At 42.6% G+C, this 26,070-nt stretch overlaps 1 long non-coding RNA gene across 1 annotated transcript in view; it reads left to right on the top strand.

Annotated features, from left to right (window-relative positions):
- The first annotated feature begins 394 nt into the window (after window positions 1-394).
- Window positions 395-26,070, top strand: part of LOC138416998 (uncharacterized) — an 85,049-nt gene continuing 59,373 nt past the window's right edge. The window contains exon 1 of the long non-coding RNA XR_011247931.1: window positions 395-688. This is a non-coding gene — a long non-coding RNA (uncharacterized lncRNA). The remainder of the gene's footprint in view (window positions 689-26,070) is intronic.

Below are 26,070 nucleotides of genomic sequence, written 5' to 3'. Positions count from 1 at the left end.
TGGGGACTCTACTTGGAACTGGCCATGCTTTGGGGACAAGTGAGGAATTAGCCTTGACACTGAGGCTTGTACAAACCGAAGAGTCTTATCTCGCTCCCAGATCTGGCAGCTCTGCTTGCCTGGTTAACCGGGCTTCAGGAAAAACACTCACAGGTGAAAGACCTTTGGCATCCACTCCTAACTTTCAGTTCCGAGGACGGTGAGTTCCCGGTACAAGGGAGTGGAAGTTGACGTCACCAAAAAGATATTGCCTTGCTTTGAAATCTGCAAGCACTTTCAAAGTCCTCCCGTACACAGGGCTGAAAACGTATTTCCCAATTGTCATGGGCAACTTATAAACAGATGTTCCAGAAACAAATAAACCAAATACAAAAACACGTTGGTTTGTGTTCAAGAATGCAACATGGTATTTACATGTGCCTTACTATGCTGTTTTCACTGACAAAGTTCCAAGAAGAGATTGTTAGGACTGAAAGTCCAAAATTAGCTCTAGGACAAGAGTGAAAAATTTCGACAGGCGCTTTGAAATGGTTTGTGTGTTTGAAGCCATATATGGGTGAAAGTAGCCATTTCAACAGGAAGTAAAAAAAAAAATAAGGAAAACTTTTTGCACACAACAGAATAATGCTTACACTTTCATCCGTGAAAAGGTGTTCAAATTCCCAAGGCATGCTGAATGAGACTCCAGGTAGGTTTTAAATTCGCTTTTATAAAACTTATTTGAAATGCTTCACTAACTTTCAGGGTGGAATCAGGAAATGTTGCTTCCACTAATTATTATTTAACAGTTGGCTAGCATTTCCCTTCTGTATATGTGCTCCTTCTCATAACTAAAAACTAGTGAACATTTAATTGAATTTTGATGATAATCTTAATAGCATCATCGTACATTTATTCCTTAAAGCAATTTCATGTTTGCAAATTGCTTTTGCATTCCTTTTAGCTAGTTACATAACTTACTTTGCTCAAAGAGTAAAATTAAATTCCTACGAATATAATGTGTTTTTGATGCTTCAGTGTAAATACAAATATGTCAAGGAATGCACGGAAATGATCTCATTTCAAGAGGGGTTCCTCAGTGCTCGTCACCAAGTGTCTCTCTATGGCATTTCTGTTGGAACACATGCTGCCGTCCTCACAGGTCTAGGAGTGGCCTTGAGATTAAATTCTAGAATATGGCATAACTAATGAGAACTTCCTACATAGCACAGGGAACTCTGGCCAATGCTCTGTGGTGACAAACAGGGGTGTATTTATGTGTGTAGCTGACTCAGTTTGCTGTACAGCAGAAACTAACATCACATTGTAAAACAACCATGCTCTAATAACAGAAATTTTTAATAATAAAAATAAATAAAATATGGCATTTCCTGGCATGCGGTCAGTTGAGTCAATCATCTAAACTCTCATCCACTGACATCCTTGACTGTCAGGCCTGGAGCTGGTTAGACTCCAGAAGCTGTTCCAAACTTGGTGTTCTGAAGGCGGGGTCCCTGCTGTTTAATGGTCACCCTGAAGGGCTGGTCAATTTCCACTGTGGAAGAGCAGCTAAGGGAAGCCCCTCAAGCAGGTGCTCTCTTTATCGGAAACTCTGTGTAAGAAAATCCTAAAGTCAGACAGCCATCAAGGAACAGTCCAATCTGAGTAACCTCAGAATGCTAAACTGGGTGAAGAATGGCTCTGCAAGAGAGTTGCTGTTATTCTTACTGTTAAAAAAATAATAATAATCTTTCTACAGGGCTTGTGTTCAGGCTCAGCCTCCAGACAGCCAGTGGACCTACAGGGGCTGGAGTGGGGGGTGGGAAGGTGAAGCGGCGGCTGTGAGTTGGGAAGTTGCGTTTCAGGGAGAGCCAGGTTTCGCAGTCTAGGTGTGCCATAGGGCTATGCCATTCAGCACCCAGCTGTCGTCCATGCCATCAGTTTAGTCAAAATATTGCAGGATCATCTGTTTGGAGGCACCCTAGGTGGAAGAGAGAGGGGTGGACTTTGGGCATTTAGGAGTGTTTCCCTAACCCACTCAGCAACCTTTCCCTTAGAAGATCAATCCCCTGCCCCCTCGGAAATGCCTCCAGGGCTACAGTTCTGATAACATCAGGAGACCTGAGGATGTTTTGAGGACTTTAATCTCCAACCTGTGTCCTCTGCCCACACCTGCTGTCTTTACCTGGAGTCAGGAGAAGGGCCTTAGGCTAGTCTAGTCTGAAGCCACCTGGCTCTCCAACCTCTTTTCTCTGGAGGGTCCTCCACTAGTCCCCTCTCTGCTGACCCTTTCCCCAGTTGTGTCAACTGTGGCTACCAGGACAGTCTACCTACAAAGATCATGCTCCCCCGGGCCCCCAACACACCTTCTAATTAAACCACTTCTCCTGCTTGGAGCATCCAAGATGGTGGCAGGTCAAGTGGCTAGTGAGGTCTGTCTTGGGTAAAATGTACAACTTACAGGACAGAAAACCTCCTTATTAACAAAAGAGAAATTTCCCTCATATTCTTTGATTCTACAAGAGGCAGGGCCTTTAAACATTTTTCTGAGAATTGGAGTTTTTCTTTTATTCTTGCTTAAAATTAAAAAAAATTGAGATATAATGATCATATATACTCTATTATATATTAGTTACATGTGTACAACATTACAATTCAATACATGTATATACTGTGAAATGATGGCTGCAATTAATTCTAGTTAATATCTGTCACCATCCATAGCTACAAAATTATTTTTTCATGCAATGAGAGCTCTTAAACTCTACTTTCTAAGCAACTGTCAAATACACATTGCAGTATTGTTAACCATAGTTACCATGATGCATATTACCTGTGTAATACAGTAAGGAGTTTTACTCCTTAATGTAGAAATAAGCGGTTTTGAAATTTGAGTCACGAAGCGATCAGTTTGGACCTTCTTAGTAGATATGTAGTATACACTTTCAAAAGCAGTGCTGACTTATAATAATGCTTGTGAGAATTAACAGAGTACAGTATAACCTCATCAATTTTTCCACCTGGAGAGGAAAGACAAAAATCGATCACACTGACCCATCAGCAGACACGACCTGGGCGTTTCTGAATGAGTGAAAACTGCAGATCCCAAAGGGCCCCTGAGTACCTGCGAGGCCGTGGAGATTGTGCTGGTAAACACTGCAGTCCTCAGGTGCTGTTCACTGGGCCATTGTGCAGATGGCTATCAGGGGATCCAAATACCATCTTCCTCTCCATCAGGGCTTTGTGTTCCCTTTATTGACGCACATCCCATATCACCATAGTAACACTGCTCATTCCTGCCATAATTCCCCTCCAAGATAGTATGGTACTTCAGGAGGGCCGAACAGAATCCATCGGGACTCAGGTTGGGACATGAGAAGGCACCCCTCCCCCAAATTTTGTCAGGCTGAGACTCTACTCCATAGGATATAGTACTTCATATTCCTCACATCTATTGCTGTCCTTTAAGATAAATATATTTTAGACATTAATTTAAAAAAAAACACCTTTTCCCTAAATCTGAAACTTACAGGTATAAGAGCTAACATTTCTTTCCATTTTTAGTTAAGCCCTAAATGTTTCTGAGCTCTTCATTTCCAGAATGGGCACAAGGTTGATACAAAACCCAAAGACGGATTCTCCAGGACCCCTGTTCTATGGCTTTGATGTGCTTACCTGTGGTTTGGACCCATGACTAAGCTCTCTTCTCCCCCAGCTCACACTGAGTGCTTCCTGGCGGTCAGCGTGTTCCTTGTAGATGGCGTTGATTTCATAAACACTCATAATCCACCATGCTGGGTTCCCTTTCAGTGACCATTCATCATCCTTCTTGGATTAGAGCGTGTATCAAAATAACTCTCCCAAAGATACCTACCTCTGCCACTCTCTCTCATAATTCACATGGAACCGCCTGAAAATACTGTGCGGGCAGCTAAAGGACATGTGTTCGCATGTCCTGCATGGGGCAGAGGTTTCCTTTCTGGTTTGTGGCCCTGACTTCTCCTTCCATAGCCGGCCACCCCATCCATCCTCCCACATCCATCTCCTGTGCTGCCTCCATCTGACCATTATGTTTCCACTCCAGGTTTTAAGCAATTGGAAGGTGCACACAACAGTGTTCATTAAGTCACAGCTTCCCTAGGATTGGGTAGAGACAGACTCTGTTGGCACTAAATGACATTCTCACCTTGTCTGGTGTGGTTCCTTTGTATGTGAGGGAAACCAAGAGCTTAACTAATGAAATTTGGTCAGTCTCTAAATCACATAGCTGGTAACTTTCAAAGCCAGAATTTAGGTCTAAGTTGAGTTGACTCCCCAGTCTGGGAGGCTAATGTCATGTCTCGTCCCTGACATTTTCCTACCGCCAGGACACATCCGGAACTGCCTGCTGCTCCCGCATGGAGACGGGGGCCATTTGCCCTTCGTGGTTGTGCAGAATCCACCCGCTTGATTTCGTTCTGTTAACTAGACTCACGGAGCACTTAAAACACTATCCTGATATTCACTTTCTACATGAGGAGCGTCACAGGCTTCCGAATGTGAATGTTCTCCAGTACTCTACAGGAAGTGAAATCCACCAGTCTTTCTGAATATGGCTTTAGGTCCACACTTTAGGCATCCCCGGGAATCCTCTGATACTTTCTTCACAGTGACATCTTATCTTCTGCTGCCTGACAGTCTTCTCGTGTATAACAAGTGAACAGAAGACTTTCCTTTGTTTCCCCTTCTGGCTCTGCAAAGATACAGAGGGGGGAAAGGGGACTATTTTACAGTCCTGATGAATTTGGTTTTTAATCTGTGCTTCCTCTCTTGGGTGTAGTGCGGTACACATGGTGAAACTGGCACATCTGTGTGAGTGTCGTGAGCCTCTGTAGGCAAGCCATCTCAGAAGGCTGAGGTGACTGAGTTTACTATTACACCTTCAGAAGTGGATTGCCCCAACTGTCACCCTTGGGATAGAGAGGAGAGCTCCCCACCCCACATATGACAAATCACTCTGACCCTGATGTGTGGCTGTGGAATTAAACCTGGGTCAGGCTGTCACTTCCTAGTAACAGCACTTCATTCACTGCCTTTACTTTTATCCCCCCATCCTCTATTCCTAGGATCTTGTAAAAGACGTCTAGGAGTTGGATACTCCAGCACCCTCCCCAGGGCTCTGGAATCACCTCGGGTCAAGGAGCTCCCTTCCTGTGCTCCTGGGTGTGCAGTGTTCTTGCCTGGAGAATCCCAGGGACGGGGGAGCCTGGTGGGCTGCCGTCTATGGGGTCGCACAGAGTTGGACACGACTGAAGCGACTTAGCAGCAGCAGCAGCAGCAGCAGCAGCGCATCACTGCTGCTGCATGCAGGTTACTACCACCTGTAGCTACTTTTCCTGGTGACCTTGCAGGCCAGGACTTGGGACGGGCTCAAGCATGCAGTTCCCACATGGGGCCCCTCATGCCATTGCAGCTGGACCTTGTCCAGAGCTGCTGTCACCCAAAGGCTGCCTGGGCTGGAGGATGGTGTGCCTTGGTGCTGCTGGCTATGTGCTTGGCCGAGATACCGCCTGGAGTGCCAGCAGGTGACCCCCATGATGTCAGACTCTGCGGAGCTGGATGTACAAGCATCCTGAGAGAACTACATCTGGGTGCACAGCCTTCCCTGACCACACTCCAAGAGCACCGAGGCTTCACGTTCACCATAAGCTGTAGTTGAAGCTGACGCACCTCCAACCAGAGTCAATGGGGAGGGACATAGGCCCTACCCCACGAAGGGAGAAAACCCAAAACATGAGGTGCCATTTGTCATCTATGTTATGCTCGTCCCTAATTCAATCACGCATTTTTGGGAGCAAGTTGACATTGGGTCCTTCGTGCTCTCACCGGCCTGCTTAGAAATGACACAGTGCAACATGGAGGCATTTTGCTCAAAGAAGAGCAACACAGCAGTATCTTGATGTGACAAGCATGTCAGACTGGGGGTCAGTATTTGCTGATCACAATTAGATTTTGTGTAGCATATTTCTGACTGCACATATAAATAGATTAGCTATGTAGAAGGTTCTAATGGTGCTCTAGCCTCATTTTCTGTGGAGATATAACCTTGAAAGTGGGACCTGCCAGCCCTACATGTCTTCTGATACATCCATTTAAGACTGTTCTGGCCCTGAGGCTCACTTATTTGTCCAGTTCTAGACTTGGGTTCTGAGGAAGGAGGCAGTTGGTCGCCTGCTCTCTGTCTTTCTCCATCGCGAAGGAAGGAAAGAGCTGGGCTTCTGAACTCCACCAGCCCAGAGCGCTTCACTCGATGCTTCTTGCTAAGAAGCGCATGCTTGTGGCTGCGTCTAGAGAATCTTGTTTTCCAGGAAGCTCGTGAGAAAAACAACAGAGCTAAAGTAAGCCCAGGGGAAAATGCATTTGGGGCAGGCTTCTGACCCAGCAGAAGGGTTCATCTGTGTTTGTATTAAGCACTTCCCCACCCCCAAGCCAAGCTTCCTAAGCGGAAGGTAGACAAGCAGGCTGAGGCCATGTGACATCATTTTCCATCCTGGATGCTCCTCCCTATCTCAGTGCAGGAATGAGTCCAAATGAACCCAACAGAAACCTGGACCTGCACACAGGGGACTTCACTGTTTACTGTCCCCATTTGTCTGTGACCTCAAAGGTTCAGGACATAAAGGGTGACTGCTCCCCATCAAAATCAGTGGACCCATCTGTAAACACACAGCAAGGTAACAGATTCCACTGCTCAGTAAAAGAACACGGCTCAAGGGACACTTCCATTGGCTGGGGAAATAGCCAGCCTTCTTGGGGAAGTTACACTCGTGACCATATCATTCGTACTCCTACGTAGGAGCGTGGCTGAAGTGTGTCCGCGTCCTTGTCTTTTGCACTTGCTTGTGAACTTCTTCACAAGGAGGTCTGAAGTCCCTCTTCAAGTTTTCCTATCCTTCGGGGAAATATACACTACAGCTCATTAGGAGCGCTTAAAAATATTTACTTCCTATCCCACAACTCAATTTGTAGAAAGTAGCAAAGACTGTGCAGGGTTGGTTGTCTTGAGAAGGTTCATTGAATGAAAGTGTGATACAAGGTGAGAGAAAGCTGTACAATAGACGGTAAACACCACAGGTTCAGTTCATATTCTGCTTGTCAACCCACTCCTTTAAGGTTGATCAGGAAGGCTGTGGGGGTCATTACTAATACATCTATTTTAAAGTTGAAGTATAGTTGATTTACAGTGTTTCAGGTGTATAGCATGGTGATCTAGTTGTGTGTATTATATATGTTATGTGTATATAATATATAGGTTATTATGAAAGTGAAAGTGAAATTTGCTCAGTCATGTCCAGCTCTTTGCTACCACATGGACTATAGCCTGCTAGGCTCCTCTTGCCCATGGAATTCTCCAGACAAGAGTACTGGGTTGTCATTCCCTTCTCCAGGGGATCTTTCTGGCCCAGGGATTGAATCCAGGTCTCCCTCATTGCAGGTGGATTCTTTACCAGCTGGGCCACCAGGGAAGCCTTTGTATGTGTTATTATATATATACATACATATACATATATATAAATACCACAATGGGGACTTTGGTAAGCAAAAATTTTACAATAAGCTTTCAATAAATAAGATAAAAATGTTTTTCTCATGACTAATCTTTGGACATTCTCCAAGAACATGTTCAGATAGTGTAACATGTGGATGCTGACATGATGTTTTTGTAAATCAACTTCCTTTTGGAAGGAAGACACAGAATCAGGATGTACCCACACAGATGAGCTTTAGTCATAGGACCAATTATTTCATGCTCATGTGCAGATAATTTACTGCAGCACTTTTTATTCTAAAGCAGGATATCACCTTAGCCTATTTTGAAAGATGGCATTCTGCAATTTTGTGGTGTCTTCAGCATCTATTGCACTTTACAGAAAAAAATGCATTTGTTTCAAGAATTCTACTAAAAGTATCTAAGGATGGCACCTTTTCCAAGGAATACATGTTTGTCATCCAGATGTAAGCTTAGGAGGGTAGCCTCTCTGTTTTCTATGATGGTGCAGTCAGAGGTGGTAGAGATGTCAGCTGTTTAAATTAAATGAAAATACATGAGTCTTTTCCATCCCAAACAAACAAAAAAAATCACACTCTTTTTTTCTGAAATCATCAGAAGTTATTGGAAAACATGTGAAGTTAACTGAATTCTTTGTTCATTTCATTTTCTCCCTCAAATAGCAACTCTGTCCCCTGATCTACATTTGGTGAGTTAAACACAGTATTTAGTGTGAATTAAAATCTACAAGGCCCTTAATCGTGGCATCCTTAAGACTGAACCATGGAAAAGAATACTATTTCAGTCAGGAATGACATTATTGCTACTACCTTCTCCATTTGTCCCACTCTGTCCCTCCCCCACTGTGTCCACAAGCTCATGCTCTACATCCGGGTCTCCATTCCTTCCCTGCACATAAATTCATCAATACAACCTTTTAGATTCCATTTATATGTGTTAATATATGATATTTATTCTTCTCTTTCTGACTTACTTCATTCTGTATAAATCATGTGTGAAATGGATGCCTGCTAAGAGGTGGCTGTGTAACACAGGAAGTCTAGTCTGACACTATGATGACCTAGAGGAGTGGGATTGGGGAAGAGAAGGGTGCTCAAGAGAGAGGGGTTATATGTACAATTACGGCTGATTATACATATATATATATCAGGCTTCCCCAGTGGCTCAGGTAGTAAAGAATCTACCTGCAATACCAGAGACTTGGGTTTAATCCCTGAATCAGGAAGTTTCCTTGGAGAAGGAAATGGCTGCCCTCTCCAGCATTCTTGTCTGGAGAATCCCATGGACAGAGGACCCTGATGGGCTACAGTCCATGGGTCACAAAGAATTGGACATGACTGAGCGATTAACACTTTCACTTTCATACATACATCATTTATGGCTGATAAAGACCCTGGTGCTGGGAAAGATTAAAGGCAGGAGGAGAAGGGGACAACAGAGGATGAGAAGGTTGGATGGCATCACCAAATCAATGGACATGAGTTTGAGCAAGGTTTGGAAGTTGGTGATGGACAGGGAGGCCTGGTGTGCTGCAGTGCATGGGGTCGCAAAGATTTGGACACGACTGAGAGACTGAACAACAATGACAAATGACTGATTTGCACTGTTGTATGGGAGAAACCAACATAATACTGTAAAAATTAAAGAAAAAAAAGAATAATGTTATGTTGTAGGAAGCACATGAAACATGATGTGACTTCTCTCCCTAAGGACACTGTTTCTTTAGCTAGCTCTTTTGTTTAAGGAGGAAGAAAGTGGAGCACTTTCGTTTTGGTTTCTGGGAAATTCGGCTATTCTTCCCTCCTGTTTATCAACAAGATGAGTAAGTGCTATCAGCCACACTGATTAGATACTTGGCAAATGTGCCTAAGACCAGCCCCAGCTATGTCCCATGATCTTCAAAGAGAAAGAAAACCTGGACGAAAAACAACATAGACTGGGAATAAGATGCTGCCATAGAATTGAAGGAGAAAGTAGCTGACAATGGAGAGTCTTAACAGATACTGAGAATTATCTTTTGCTTGTAACCCATCTGATTTCCACTGATACTAACTTATATTAGGAAAGGAAAGGAAAGGAAAGGAAAAGCCTGTAGTTCTTGTCCTAGAACCCTTGTTCTAGGTGTGGCACTAAGGTTTGTGGGAATGAAAGTGAAATGTTGGAATACAATGATCAGGGTGCTTTCAAGCACTTTATATCACTGACATTCCCAAGCCCAGTGTGGCCTTTGTAGAGATATCAATGTCTCTTAAAACAGAAGAAGACTCAGAACTGGATGAAATGTAATAACTTCCTTGGGGAGCCACTTGGCTAGTGAAGTACAGATTTGAGGGTTAGAGCTAGTCAGTATGCTAATTCTCTCTTCTCTAAGTGGCATAGGGAACAAATAACTTTTAAAGTGTATATTCTGCTTGTTTCTATGCAGTATCAGAAAAAGAGGCAATTGCCTTTTCACTTTGGTATATTAAGAATGAAACATTTGAAATGCATGCTTGAAAAATGAAATATATACTTAGTATGATTATCTCACATGGTGGATCTCAGTGACTATGAATCTGTAGTATTCCTGGGATCCAAGTCACAATTTTAGATGCTTAGATATTCTACATAAGAACAATATCCAGAGTAGTCATCTAGTATGTTTAGGTTTTTTTCAATCAATTTTACAACTCTGAACACCATTACCAAAAAACTTTACTGTTTTGCTAAGGTGAAGAAGTCTTCAGAATGAGTAAAATACTGCTCTGTGGTTCTCATGACCTCCCCACAAGTCTATTTTCACTTGATAACTCAATCTCTTAGAAGAGATTTTGTCTAAAATCTCTTCTGAGAGAAGAGATCTTTTGTTGATCATTTTTGTTTGATTTTTTGTTGTTTAGGTCCAAGTTGAGCCTTTCTTTGGATAACAGTTGTCTGGTAGATGTGGCGGCTGAGTTTTCTTTATGGAAAAAAGTTTTAATTCAGAAAAAATATTAAGTGAAAGACATATACAAACAACATAGATATATGGGTTTGCTATAAGTCATATAGACACAAAGCATTTTCCTGTGTTGTTTCTGGGCTGGAAATATTGCCTTATTGGTATTGGAACCCCAAGCAAAAAAAAAAAAAAAAGGATTTTTTTTTTTTTAAAGGAAACTCCATATTATTCTCCACAGTGGCTGTATCAATTTGCGTTTCCACCAACAGTGTAGGAGGGTCCCCTTTTCTCCAAGCCCTCTCCACCATTTATTGTTTGTAGATTTTTTAATGATGGCCATTCTGACTGGTGTGAGGTGTTATCTCATTGTAGTTTTGATTTGCATTTCTCTAATAATTAGTGATACCGAGCATCTTCCTGTGTGCCTCTTGGCCATCTGTATGAAAAGCCTATTGAGGTTTCTGGCCAGGTTTTGATTAGGTTATTTGTGTCTTTTTTTTTTTTTTTCTAATATTGAGCTGCATGAGCTGTTTGAATATTTTGTAGATTAATCCCTTGTTAGCTGCTTCATTTGCAAATATTTTTTTCCCATTCTGAAGGTTGACTTTTTGTCTTGTTTTATGGTTTCCTTTATTATGTAAAAGCTAAAAAGCATTTAATAAAATAACTAGAGAGGGAAGTCTGACTGTGAGTACACCTGTATTTAGGGTCAACAGTTACGGGTCAGCAGAGGCTTGAATGGTGTGTCCAGAGCCTCAGGGGCAGAATGTAACAGCAGAGGTAATGGGGAAGACTCTGCTCTGAAAATAAGAAACTGGTTACTTGGAGGAGAGATAAGGTTGTAGATTGTGTGGTATGAGATGATGAGAAACCTTGGAATTTAGCCTGAGCACTGGAAGAGCAGCAAACTTCTATCTTCAGGCTACATCAGGACAGCACAGTTTAACCTCAAATAAAGTGGATAAAACCAAGTGGATATTGGAGAAAACCTGCAAATTGAAACAGCCTTCCAGAAGGAGCTGAACAAACTATCCCAACTCCCTGGTCTTACAAAGAGAAGAGTACACTTGATGGGGGCGGGGCGGGGGGGGGTGCACCTGAAACACTTAAAAGCTGAGAACAGAATAATTTAATGATAGGAAAACTACACTGAGTCGGTGACATCAGAAGTACATAGATTTATGTAAATGGTCTTGTCAACAGGTTTTCACAGGGTGCTGAGGCCCCAAACCAACAGCAAGGGTGAGCCTGCCCTGGAGCCCCTGGTATCACAGATCTTATGGAAAATCAGGAAAACCCCACAGGCCCCCCGAGGACAGGTCCTGCCCCAACAGGATCGTGAAAAATAAGGGAAAGAATGTTTGGAACTGGCTGCTATTTTGAGGACAATAATGAGGAAGAGGACAAAGGGGCGTTTCCAGAATGTTCTCTCGAGATGGCTGCAGGAGGAGCACCCTCTCATTCCACCCTTCGCTGTCCCAGTGCATGCGCACGCATGCACACACACACACACACACACACACACACAAACACAGACTCCGTCCCTCCATCCGCCCTGGTGGATGGGATAGTGTCACAGGAGAGGCTGGCCAGTGGCTGTGCTGGAGAAGCTGGGTTCACTGGGCACTTGGTAGGGGGCGTGGGGGGCCGCCCTGGGAAGCAGTGTGGGCAGAAGCTACAGTCCTCTCTCTTGCAAAGGAGAGGCTCTGTGTGCCCCTGGAGGAGGTGGCCTCAGGGATGCGGCCTCTCCTGTGGGAGGAGAGTGCCAGCCTACCCTGTGTCAGGTCACAGCCTCCTAACTGATCATCCTTGGCTCTGTGGCTCCAGATGGATTTCTGTAGAATCTGGGCAGGATTCCAGGAGTCTGGGCCAGAGGAGACCTGGGGGCCGGGCTCGCAAGTATCTTTATCTGATGCCCGAGCCCAGCTCCTCATGCCTGCCCAGGGTTGCCTCGCTGCTGGTCCAACACGCCAGCCCAGGGTCTTCGTCCAGACCCTGACCAGTGGTCCTCCCACCTGGGGTGGGGCCTGAGTGAGCCTTGGCTGGAGTGTGGGGAGGGGAGATGGAAGGAGAGGCTGCCCCCACCTAGACCCAGAAAACAATTCGCATGTCTGTATGTGAGTGTGTATATGTGTATATATGTGTGTCTGTGTGTTTGTGTGTGCCCATAGGTATGTGTATCTCTGTGTGTACATGCATGTGTATGTGAGTGCATGTGTGTATATCTATGCATGTGTGTGTCTGTGTAGGAGTATATATGTATCTATGTGTGCATTTGTGTGTCTATGTCTCTGTGTATATGTCTACACATGTGTATTTGTCTATGTGTGTGTGTGTGTCTATGTGTGCCCATATATATATGCATCTGTATCTATGTGTGCATGTGAGTGTGTGTGTGTAAGTACACAGGGCAGGAGAGGAGGTACAGGCTGGAGCGAGGTTATGCGGTTTGCTGCCTGAGTACTGGTATGTTCCCAGCAAACACACAGACACACACTCTGCATACTGGCCACAAAGCTCTCTGACCCTCCAGGGTATCTGCCCCACCTTGTGTTTCAGCACAAACAAGTGAAAGCTGGGCCCACTCAGGGCCCATGGGCACAGATCTTCCCATGGCATAAAGATCCACCACTTTGACTAAAGAATGAGTTCGTGAACATTCGCAAAACCTGTTCTGAAATGACTTCAAAAACAGTTAACAGGCACAGCTGGAAAGGATGCACTTTATGCCTCAACAAAGTGCTTCAAGGCAGACACTGTTCTCAGCGCTCCGACGTCAGGACGCTCCCCACACCCTGGTCCATTTCTTTTATTACTGCTGAGTCTTTTGGCCTTGTATTTAATGACATACACTTTTTTCTGTACTAGTGTTCAGTTCCTTTTAAATAGCAATCAGAATGGAAACTGAAATGAGGAAAAACAGAAGGACTTCAGAATTAGCCCCGTAAGCCCTTCAGAGACACCATCCAACTCTGAGCATTGTTATCAAGAAACTAGACAAGAGTTTCTGTTTGCACAACCTAGCATCAAAGGCTGTTTTGATTTTTTTTTAGTTTCAATATAAAGTCCAAGGATAAATTTATATAGGCTTTTAAAGGAGTAGATCTTGTGTGACACATAACTTCTCTAAGCCTGTTTCCTTTAATTAAAATGTGAATATAATCCAGACTTACAGACCACACATACTGTCTCGCACAGTGCCTAAAACACAGCAACTGTCCAATACAGTGAGTAGTTGGTGAATGGGCAGGGAAGCCTGGCGTGCTGCAGTCCATGGAATCGCAAAGAAATGAACACAACTGAGCGACTGAACTGACTGACTGAGGGCGAAACAGGGCTTCAGAAAATGCTGAAACTTATGTGACAAATGAAGCAAAGAGGGTTTTTTTTGTTTTTTGTTTTTTTGTTTTTAAATAACAACAACAGTATGAAGGCATTCAGACAGGCTGTCCAAACAGCATCATTTAATCACCAACATCCAGATCTGGATTTTAATTTCAGCTGTTTTGAAAAACGCTAATATGCCAATTATTTGGTTTTCTTTCATTGATTCAAATAAACATCTAAGCCAACTAACAGAGGATTCCAGCACACAGGTCCCAACGCATTTGGAAAGTAAACAGCACATTAGTTAGAAATTCTGTCCTGTGGCTGGAGCACAGAAGATTCTGATGGCGAAAAGACGCTGATGGCAGTTTGTGAGTCAAACATGAAGATGGCAAATGTGCAAATCAGGTCATCAATGTTTTCAATGGAAAGACTAGATTTTAATCTGTTTTCTAAAAGACTGAGGTGTGTTCAAAACGTGTGCAACAGAAATAACTTTCCCCATAAAAGGAAAGCTTTTTCCATAAGATGCGCACAAAATGTATAAGCAATTCTATTTAAAATTGTATCCATAGAGGTTTTATTTGCATTCTAAACAAGGGTTTGAAGATGGGCTGTTTACAGTGTTATGTACCTGGAATTTGAGCCGATTTCAATGCTATTCCTGGGCTTTGGTGACAGGAGATGATGGTGTGTGTGTGAGTTGGTAGGGGGTGGGGTGCAGTGGGGCAAAGCAACATTAATGGAAAAAATGTACAGCTTTATTCTTCCCCATTTATTTGGAAAGATAAGCTCTATATTGTACTGCAAAAGTGATTATTCTGCTTGAGATCAGGTTTCTTTTGGGAAGTTAATTCAATTACACTTCCGTTATGTCCACACCAACATGATTTAGCTGTAACATGACACATGGAAAACAGAGGCTGTGGTTAAGGTATCAGACTTGGGAAGTAGAAGGAGCGAATTCCTTATTTTTCTATGAAGCCTCAACCTTTTCTGAATGGTATTGAGCTTTGCATTATGAAATGCCTTTGGTGTATGGCTTCTATATGGAGAAGTACTTTGGCTACAAGAGTGATTTCTTTGAATTCGTGAAGAGGGACACCAGCATCCTATCAGTCTTGTGACTGAGGTCTGCACCCCTCCACATCAGGAAGTGCAATTTTCTCTTATTGGGTCCTAATGTACTGTCGTGAATTTATGTACCTGCAGAAAGAGTTCAGATGATGATAAAATTAAAACTCCTGTTTGCCCTTATTGCCAATTGCACCTGAATTGAACCTGTGCTTTGGGAGAAACTGATTGGAGCAGCCTCAGTGTTCTTGTGTGTGTCTGAAAAGTCTTGCAGGTCACAGGACCCTGACACTTTGCTCTGTTCAGCAACATTTACTGTGGACTTGCTAGCAACTGCCTGAGCAATGGGTACCTAAAAACGTGTTTTTTTTTTTTTCTCTTTCTTGATGTTTTTCTTTTGCTGAAGTATAGTTGATTTACACTGTTGTGTTCATTTCTGTTAATTCCCACCATATCTGCTGTAACAGCAAAATGTTTCAATTATACATATACATGCATATTGTTTTCCATCCTGGATTATCCTGGGATATCGAATATCGTTCTCTGTGCAATAGAACAAGACCTTGTTGTTTATCCATTCTGTGTATAATAGTTTGCATCTGCTAAGCCCACCTCCCTCTGCATCCCTTCCCCAACCCTGCCCCTTCTTGGCAACCATAAGTCTGGGGAACAAATTTTTAATTAAAGTAAAATGATGCTATAGCCAATTTCCTCAGAAATAAGGGAAGGAAGAAGCTTTATTTATAACAACGTGGTGATCGTGCTTACATTTTCTTAACTTTCACATAAACTTGTCATTTCCCACACCATCACTCTGTAAGGATGCTGATGTATTTAACTCTCATTTCATGAATGAAGGATGGGATGCTTAGACTTTAGCATTCTGTGGTTAGAGTCTTCAGGAGGAAGACAACAACCCAAGTGTTGTGCCTTCTTGTTCAGTGCTTTCACCTGATTAAATATTCACATCTCATGCAACGAAAGAGATGGAAATTATTTTACCAGTGGCCACATGGATGAGAATGCAGCTTAAGGTCATAGCTATCACCCATCACTAAAGTAGAAAGTTCCTTCTGCTGGGATTTTTCTTCTCTAGACACCAGATGCTATTGTAGAGCCTGGAGTCTGGTTTATGGGTTTTATTTGTTTTTTTTTTAAGCTGCTTATCAAAGTATAAAGCATCATTTGAAATCAATGGAAATATATATATATATATATATATATTTTTTTTTTTTTTTTTTTTCTGAAGACAGTGGCTGGCTGGTTCTGAGGAAGAGAATGAGAATCTTTACAGAGGCAGAAGAATAAAGGCTTATAAATGGAAGAGCAGAGGTGAGCAGGACAGTCAGGGAGATATTCACACCCTGTGCCAACAGATAGGATGGTCCTGGAGAGCTGACTATGGAAAGGCTCTTGGGGGGATCTCTGTCCTGCAGGGCAGACACCTGCCTTCTCTGGGGTGAGTGCAGCCTCCCCAGGGCACGACCCAAGATGGGGCTGGTGGGGGTGCTCAGATATCCCAACTCTGGCTCAGATTAGTTCCAAAGCATACCAGGCCACCCCTTGTATGAAAGAGGATGCTATCAGGGGAACTTTCTGAAACACTACCATGTGTCCCATACCTTTCCAGGGTTTAACTGCAGTGTCTAATTGAGAGTAATGCCCAGATCCTGAGGTCTGCAGACAGGCTGTCCAGGGGGAAGTGGTATTTTGGCTGGTAGTAGTGGCTCAATCGAGGGTTCAAGATTTAATCCATCCAAACTCTGGTTTCCAACTTAAAATGAGGAGGGTAGGGACAGCTCCCTGCCAGGGCTACTGTGAAAACAAAAGGGGACAATCCATGTGATGCATAGGTGCTTACTGTTAGCTGCTTCTGTTTCGAATGTCCTTGTATCAGTGGATCATCTTTGATGGGAGGAGCTGAGTGCTAAAGCATCTTCAGTCCAGAGTTGACTGTCTCAGAGGACGTGCTTCCACTTTAGCCTGGTGGGAGAGGACCTGGGTTGGATGGAGCCCCCCGCTTTGGTGATGGAGGATAGTTTTCAGAGAGCTGTTGAAGTGAACCAGGAACACTTGAGGTTGGCAGGTGGACTTCATGCTGTGGGAACACAGAGGAGAAAGGTTTTGAGAATGGCTGAAGGCACACGATTTTGAATTCTACTTACGTCTCCTCTGCCACTCCGGACCCCTCTGTGTGAAATGTGCGCCCGCTGAGCAGAAAGCTGGGCTCTAGCTCTTTGGTTTGAGGTGGAGAAGGTTTTGATGCTGGTTCTGTTCCCCCATTATACTCTCAGCCCCATGGGGAAGGACCAAGCTTGTTCCCATTGTATCTGCACACCAAGGACCGTGCTGGTTCGGCTACAGGCTCTTCAGTCTTCTCGCTACTATAAAGACAATTTTCTAGAGTCATACCTTTGGACCTTGATCAAGTCCAAAAATATTTGTTTAGGATTCAAGGTACAGATTAACAAAAAAGTGAGATCCCCAGTGGGATAATCATCAAATCTATTATAGGTTGGAGCCATTGATTTCTGTAAACTAGATTGCACTCTCTTGGAGGGAAGTGATTAGGTTTATTCATCTTTCTTTCATCAAAGTGTTTGTCACACACAGTGCTTTTCCATACGGATCTTTAAACAACCTTCCCGCTATGAGATTAAATTTGAGCTATTAAAGAGAAACAGAGAGGATGGTCTTTGAAGAAAATGAAGATCGAAAGTTTAAGAAGACCTGACTGAGGCATAGAATGACAAAATAATTGGTATATTTAGTCAAAAGTTTTCAGCATTATGTGGACAAAACAGTAAAAATTGCCTTAATTCTGTACGTAGTTGGTTGAATTAATCACACTACTTGGAATTAAATGCACTGTTTTTTGTTTTTCATTTTAATTCCAATGAATGAAACTTCAATGAAAAAAAAAAGAGAAACTTTAATGAGCCAAACCTGTCTTAAAAATATATGACTTTTGGTTGAAAATTGCCCATGATATGGACATTACTCCTCCTCCTATGGATTTTCCTTTTGTGAATGTTTTATCTACTTAATAAAATCTTATTGTGTGAAAATGCATACATGAGAATTGAATCTTTGTTGTTTATTCTAATATGTGATACATTTGTAAAACTGAATTTGAAAATTTGTTCAAATTAATAATTAAGACATTTTCAGTTATTCATTAAATCTCTTAATAAATGCCTACATTTATTAACTCCATTGATAAATGTTAATAGCCCTATAAATACACTCACCTATTGTGTAATATTAGGTCATTTTTCATGTTAATTTCTCTGAGAGATTTGAAAATACCTTTGACTCAATTGTAATCCTTTAAAGTCTGAGGAGAATCAAGTTTAAGCAAAAAATTCCCTCATCCTTGCTCCAGTACATACGATATATGGAATTTAAAAAGTTTTTTAAATTTTATATTGGACTACAGTTGATTTACAAAGTCATGTTAGTTTCAGGTGTACAACGGAGTGATTCACTTATACATATACATATATCTGTTGTTTTTCAAATTCTTTTCCTATTTAGGTTATTATAGAATATTGAGCAGAGTTCCCTGTGCTATATGGTAGGTCTTTGTGGGTTTTTTTCTTTTCTTTTTTTAAAACCAAACTACTTTCTGATTTTTCAAGTCAATTTTTTTGGAGATTGGTCAGTTAAAAATCATAATTTTTCACCCCAATGAAGCTAGTCACTTCTCAGTCAACTGCTTGTCAAAGGCAGGCTGGTTTGTGGACCCTTGGCTGTGCTGATTTTGCAAATAGCTGCCCTTGGCAGAGGAGCTGGAGACATAGAGCAGAGGTGAGCTGTTAGCAGAAGATGCACTCAGAGGCTCACTGCTGTCTTCCCAGGATTTGCCTGCCGGAACTACTGCAGTCTGGCTCAGTTTTACTGTTACAGCTTCATAACTTTTAAAAGCACTGTGAAGCTGGTTAAAACATGAAGCGGCTGGGCAGCCCCTGGGGCAAATTACTGATGTAGAAGTTACTGATACTTCTTGAGCATCTTAATGAGTTTAGCATATTTGGCAATCCCACTAGGTTCTTAAAGAGTGTGTGACTTACAGTCTTTTAAATCTACCTCAGCAACAAGCTCATCAATGGATGCAGGTTATAATATGGCATTAACTTTTTCTTATGCATTTACATGGACTATAGCTTGGCTTTTGTTTTTTCTACTATACCCAATACCCTCTAGAAAAGTCATGTCAATATAAGTGCAGGGGATTAAGGCATGCAAACCATTATACATAAAATTAGCTACAAGTTAACACACATACAACATACACATTAATTGTGTAGTACAGGGAATCTAAACAGTATTTTATAATAACTGCAAATGGAGTATGCCCTTTAAAAACTGTGTATCACTATATCGCACACCTTTAACATATAATACTGTACATCAACTACACTTCAATAAAAAAATTTTTTTAAATGGCAGAAAAAAGACTAAAAAGAAACTAAAAGAAAACTCATACCTGTATTTTAAGTCACCTGTATTTATACTGATCTATATGTACCCATAGTTATATTTGATTTTAAAGCATTCATATCTAGGAATAGATTAGCACTGAAATTGTCTTATATGTTTATTGTTTTTGTTATGTCATTGTGTCTATGTAGGAATGTTTTCAATCTCAACTTCTTGAAAAATAATATTTCTAAATTCTATGGATTTGATACAGATATACAAAATTGAAAATTGGCGCCACTCAGATTGTCAAATTATCCTATACTCACAGTTGGAAGCAGTAGGTTTATTGATTACAACTGAAATAACAGTTTATAGATTGTAGAATGCCCTTCTCTGTGAACTCCTCAGTGTTACCAAGACCAAGTCAAGGCCTTCACGATGTAGCCATTCCACATTCTTTACGCTTCCATGGAAATTAAACCCTGGTTCAAATGTTTTCCTACATACATGCTTATGGAGGTTTATCTATCCCTGGAACAGAATCTGGCTGGCTGTCCATAGCTAAGATCATTTTTCCAAATCATGCAGAAATTTTAGTTCAGTTCTAACAATATTAAAAGGCTGCTTTAAGTCACTTGGTATTTTACATTTTTTAATGTTCGGTGTAAATAATTTGGTATTTTTTTCCTTCCCCAACAAAATAAGGCCTGTGTAGACACATATGCACAAATCAGAGCAAATCAGACCAGATTCACCAGATGACTGACAGGTCATCAATCTCGCTTTAGCCACCTGGAACTAAATATAGGAGGAAGCTGCCAATCCAACTATTTCTACTCCCTTCTTTCTTGAGAGCCAACCTTCCATAGAAAAGGGACAGACTCTTAAGCCCAGAAGTTTGTTTCTGAGTCTTGTCTCAGCAGTCTGTGCTTAATCTCTCTGCGTCTCAGTGTATTTATCCAGGATGTGGTACCTATCTCAGAGGGTTCTTGCAAGGATAAAGTGAGTGAATATGTTTAAAACAATTTGAACAGCGCCTGGTATGCATTTGTATTTGTATTGGCTGTACATCTCCCTAACAATAATAATAATAGTGATAATAAGAAAACTCACTTTGTCAAAATTATCCAGGATGGCTTAAAATTTAATTCTGATCATATCACTTAAAAAACAAATCTTATGTAACGTATCTGCTCTGTTTTTAATGGTGAAAGATTTTGTGGCTGATGGTATCTTTCTAACATGTGTGAGTGGCTTCAAGCACCCTTATTTGTTCAATAGCAGTTTCTTGACATTTCTTCCACCTCTGCAGCTCGGCAGCAATTTTCTGTGGGCATCTAATGCACAGGTCACTTCAGGAGTCCCAAGTCACCTACCCTCTCTGCTCAGGCTGGGCAAATGGATCTCAGGGCCCAACTCTGGGATGATTTCTCTTCTAGAAAGATCGATCCTTCTGTCCTCCTTTAGCAGAGCCAGTCTTGTCTCTTACCCTGTATTGAAAATCACTCCTTCTGAATACGATGCATCACAAATGCCCACAGTGACTTGTGAGGTCGCTCAGAGGAGTGAGAGGCCAGCTGATACCCATTAGATGGGAAGTAATGGTGACATTAGTGTAATAAGAGGACAGTGGGCTTCTAGTAACTCAGGGTGCTTAAACGGCATTAATGCAATTTTGGCAGTATCTACCCTAATGGACTGAAAATTAAAATGCTGCCGATCTGGATATTGTACTGCATTTCTTCCTTCAGTGTGGATGTGCGTGCTTAAAATGGCCTGCCTATTTGAGATAAAAACAGAGTAAGATTCATCCAGGGGAGTTGAAATGGAAACTAAGTGTTAACACTACCTGGTGAAGAGGCTAGAAAAGGGACACTTAGCGGGCCTGGGGGTGGACAGGGCTGAGAGTCACATCTTCCTCTGGGGTGAGGATGCCCCGGATGGAGCCTCCAGGGGAGACCTGGGAGCTGTCTGGGAGGTCAGGGCAGTGGGGCAGCATCCACGTGGTTGGATCTGTGCTTTACTGGCAGTCTTCAACCCAGAGGCCAGCAGGAAGAAAGGTGTCCAGGCCAGGCTGACACCTTGGAGGAGATGGGATGGGGGTAGGGGTGGGGGTGGGGACTCTGCAAGGTTATAAACAAAGAAATGGCATAATTAGACTTGCACTTTAGAGAAAAGCAGCAGAAATGGACATGCAAGCCACCAAGCAGGTGAGTGGGAGTCAGAGACTCTGAAAGCTATTGCTAATCTCATTTGCTGAACTGAACTGAATCTCATCTGAGTTAAGCTCAGCCAAGGCCACACCTACCTTCAACAGCAGAATCTGCTGGTGCCCCTCCCCCAGCCTATCTGACAACTATCCCAGAGCTTCTAAAGAGCCTGAGATAATTCGACCTTGAAGAAGAAGGGTATGAGGAGAGGGAGGGGAAGAACAGTGGGGAAGAGGAGACCACTGAGGTTGTATTCCAGAAGACAGGAGGTCCCAGAGTGTCAGATTCATGGGGGTTGCTGAGACAGTGAAGGAGAAGGCAGACGGCCCAGGGAAGTTAGGTCAGCATCACACGCTCGGAGCCTGACCCTGCTCAGCTCATCATGATGGACTGTAAATTGGATTCTGAACTTCCCTTTGATTAGAACAAAGAAGCAATTAGCTTCATTACAAGAGTTCAAAAGTTTAAAACAAACCAGTTGCTCAGTCAAATCACAAACTTTTCCTGGTTCTAAGAGCTGTGAGGAGAATTTCCAACAGGCCTCCTGAAAGCGGGGTCCCCACCACACCCCTATAGCTTCCTGGGTGGCTCAGTGGTAAAGAATCTGCCTGCCAATGCAGGAGACGCAAGAGATGCAGGTTTGATCCCTGGGTTAGGAAGATCTCCTGGAGTAGGAAATGGCAATCTACTCCAGTATTCATGCCTGGAAAATCCCAGGGACAGAGGAGCCTGGTGGGCTACAGTCCATGGAGTCACAAGAGTCAGACACGACTGAGTGACTGAGTACACAGCACACCGCCATGTGTCCATACAGGGGCAGATTTTGGGGGGCCACCTTGGTACTCTCGTTTGTTATAAAACATTACATATACACAAGTTTTATACATGTTCCTACAGACATCACGGTGATGGTGATTGCAGCCATGAAATTAAAAGATGTTTACTCCTTGGAAGAAAATTTGTGACCAATCTGGATAGCATATTCAAAAGTAGAGACATTACTTTGCCAACAAAGGTCCATCTAGTCAAGGCTATGGTTTTTCCAGTAGTCACATATGGATGTGAGAGAAAGCTGTGGACTGTGAAGAAAGCTGAATGCCAAAGAGTTGATGTTTTTGAACTGTGGTATTGGAGAAGACTCATGAGAGTCCCTTGGACTGCAAGAAGGTCCAACCAGTCCATTCTAAAGGAGATCAGTCCTCGATGTTCTTTGGAAGGAATGATGCTAAAGCTGGAAGTCCAGTACTTTGGCCACCTCATGTGAAGAGTTGACTCATTGGAAAAGACTCTGATGTTGGGAGGGATTGGGGGCAGGAAGAGAAGGGGACAACAGAGGATGAGATGGCTGGATGGCATCACTGACTCAATGGACATGAGTTTGAGTGAACTCCGGGAGTTGGTGATGGACAGGGAGGCCTGGTGTGCTGCAATTCATGGGGTTGCAAAGAGTCGGACACGACTGAGCGACTGAACTGACTGACTGACTGACAGACATGAAATATGAAAGGCAAGAAGATACTAATAAAGAACCTCTCTATACATTAAATGACATTACCAATAATTCTGAGACCTTCTAACCCTTCTCTGACAGCATAGTATTAAACTTGCTAAAATTTTGTACTTATTGCTTTCCTGGTTTGATTTATACTCTTCTTTCACACTCATCCATAAACAACATATTATTTACTTTTGAGAGTTTCTGAATCTAAATGGAATTGGTGTATTTGTGTTCTTCTGCTCCTTGCTTTATCTGTTCAACATCATGTTTTTGATAATTATCCATGCTGCTGAGTGTTTTGTAGTGTACTTATTTGCACTGCTGTGCAAATGATATTTTGGTGTATTAATATACCACATTTTATTTTCCATTTACCTGTCAGTGAACTGCATGTTATTTTTCATGCATCAATATAGGCAACAAATAATATCAAGGGTAATTTAGTAAAGAAAGGGCAGGTTTAAATGATATTTCTCTAGTGTATAGCTTTCTGATACACTCCAACCAGAGCATGATTTATAATCTCTAGAGGATTAAAATGACTCCATATCCTTCTGGAATTCCCAGTGTTTTTAATATCAGCCAACAGAATTACAATGATTTGATCTGGCAATAATCAGTAAGCCCAAATTCTCTTTTGCAAATAAGAACTCTTTGTTTTTATGTGAATCAAAATGTCAGACAAAATTGATGTTTTCATACGAAAATTAAGGGACCGACTAGACCATATGCTTAAAAAGATGTATTTGAGTATTTGAATGGAGAAAGAGGAAAAATAATTGTAGATTAGGTTACTTCTGGGTCTGCTTCTGACAAAAAAAAAAAAGATGAGTGTCTGAGAATCAAAACCTAGAGGTTATCAACTCACACCTGTCAGAACAGTTATCAGCAAAAAGACAACGAATAAGACATGTTGGCAAGGATGTGGAGAAAAGGGAACCCTTATAAACAGTTAGTGGAGATGAAAATTAATGCAGCCACCGTGGAAGTAGCATGGAGGTTTCTCAAAAAATTAAAAATAGAACTACCACATAACCCATCAATTTTACTGCTTGGTATTTACACAAGGAAAATGAAAACATTACTTGAAAAGGTATCTGCATCCTCGTGTTTATTGTAACATTATTTACAATAGCCAAGGCATGGAAACTTAACCTTAGTGTCCATCAACAGATGACTGATGAAGAAAACTTTATATATATATATATATATATATATATATATATATATATATATATATATATTCCCTGTTGTTTCAGATAGTGAAGAATCTCTCTGCAATGCAGGAGACCTGGGCTCAATCCCTGGGTTGGAAAGATCCACTGGAGAAGGGAATGACGACCCACTCCAGTATTCTTGCCTGGAGAATCCCATGGACAGAGGAACCTGTCAGGCTACAGTCCATGGGGTTGCAAAGAGTTGGACATGGATGTTTGGGCCGTGGTGTTTGGGCCGTGAATTCCACCAGGGAGACTCTGAAGGCACTGGTTCTGTCTGTGACGCTCAGGGGACCTGGAGTGGAGGGGTGATACCACACAATCGTTCACTGAGAGGGCCCACTAGCTGCTGGTTATGGTGAGAAGTACTGCTGATTTTTGAAAAATAAACTTAAGTGTACTGTTGTGCTGGAAACACGTTCTAGCCAGGATCACAGTGTAGGTTCTGTGTCTTTAACTGTAGATCTTGGGGAGGACACTTAGTTATCCATGGCTGAGTCTCCTCTGCTCTGAGTCATACAGGCACAGTCTGGAACTTGGCTCCCTGCAGAGAGGAACTGGCCGAGTGGTCACTGTCCTGGAGGGTCAGGCCCAAGTCCAGGGGACTGACCCCGTGGCAATCTGATCTGGTTCAAAAACAAATGAAGACCTGAGGTCCATTGAGCTCTTATCAGGCTCTTATCAGACACCTAAAAGGAACCCTCAGTGAAATGGTGACCCTGGCTGGATGACCCCTGGGACAGTCCATGGTGCTCTGGCCACCAAGGAGCTAGAGCACATGGCCAGTCACCCAGAGAGTCCATGAAGGAGGGTGTGGGAGGGTGGGCTTCCTGGGTCTTGCTCTGTGCTGGTTCCAGGGCAATGCAATCTCCCTGTGGGACCGGCTGGAATATATAACAGCATTCTTTGTACATTATTATTCACTTCAAGATGCTCAACGATTCCCAGCCAAGTGCCAGGCATTTTGCTAGTTGTTGGGAACAGGTGGTAAGACAGAAGTGACATCCCCCTCCAGAAAGCTTGTAATCTGAAAATTATCATTATCTATATTTATATCAAATCTCTATATCTATCTATCTTTGTGTGTGTGCACAGTAATCATGACATAAGTGTGTATGTGCTAAGTTGCTTTAGTCCTGTCTGACTCTTTGGGAACCTGTGGACTGTAGCCCTCCAGGCTCCTCTGTCCATGGGATTTTACAGGCAAGAATATTGGAGTGGATAGCCAATTCCTTCTCCAGGGGATCTTCCTGACCCAGAGTTCAAATGTGCGTTTTCAGCAACTCCTGCACTGAAGGCAGATTCCTTACCTCTGAGCCACCAGGGAAGCCCCAGTCATGACATGCTGCTGCTGCTGTTAAGTCGCTGCAGTTGTGTCCGACTCTGTGCTACCCCATAGACGGCAGCCCACCCAGGCTCCTCCATCCTTGGGATTCTCCAGGCAAGAATATTGGAGTGGGTTGCCATTTCTTTCTCCAATGCATGCAGGCATGCTAAGTCGCTTCAGTTATGTCTGACTTTGTGCGACCCCATGGACAGCAGCTCACCAGGCTCCTTTGTCCACGGAATTCTCTAGGCAAGAATACTGGAGTGGATTGCCATTTCCTTCTCTGAATCACGACATTGTATTATTTAAGTTAAATTGTCATAATGTGTGGGTTTCCCTGGTCGCTCAGACGGTAAAGAATCTGCCTGCAATGTAAGAGACCTGGCTTCAATCCCTGGGTTGGGAAGATCCCCTGGAGGAGGGCATAGCAACCACTCTAGTATTCTTGTCTGGAGAATTCCATGGACAGAGGAGCCTGGTGGGCAACAGTTCATGGGGTTTCAAAGCCTTTGACATCACTGAGCAACTAAGCACAGTAATACTG

Source organism: Ovis canadensis, chromosome 13 (genome assembly GCF_042477335.2).
Source record: "Ovis canadensis isolate MfBH-ARS-UI-01 breed Bighorn chromosome 13, ARS-UI_OviCan_v2, whole genome shotgun sequence".
Lineage (NCBI taxonomy): Eukaryota > Metazoa > Chordata > Mammalia > Artiodactyla > Bovidae > Ovis > Ovis canadensis.
The sequence above is the reverse complement of the archived record's forward strand: the minus strand, read 5'-3'. Positions and strand labels throughout refer to the sequence as shown.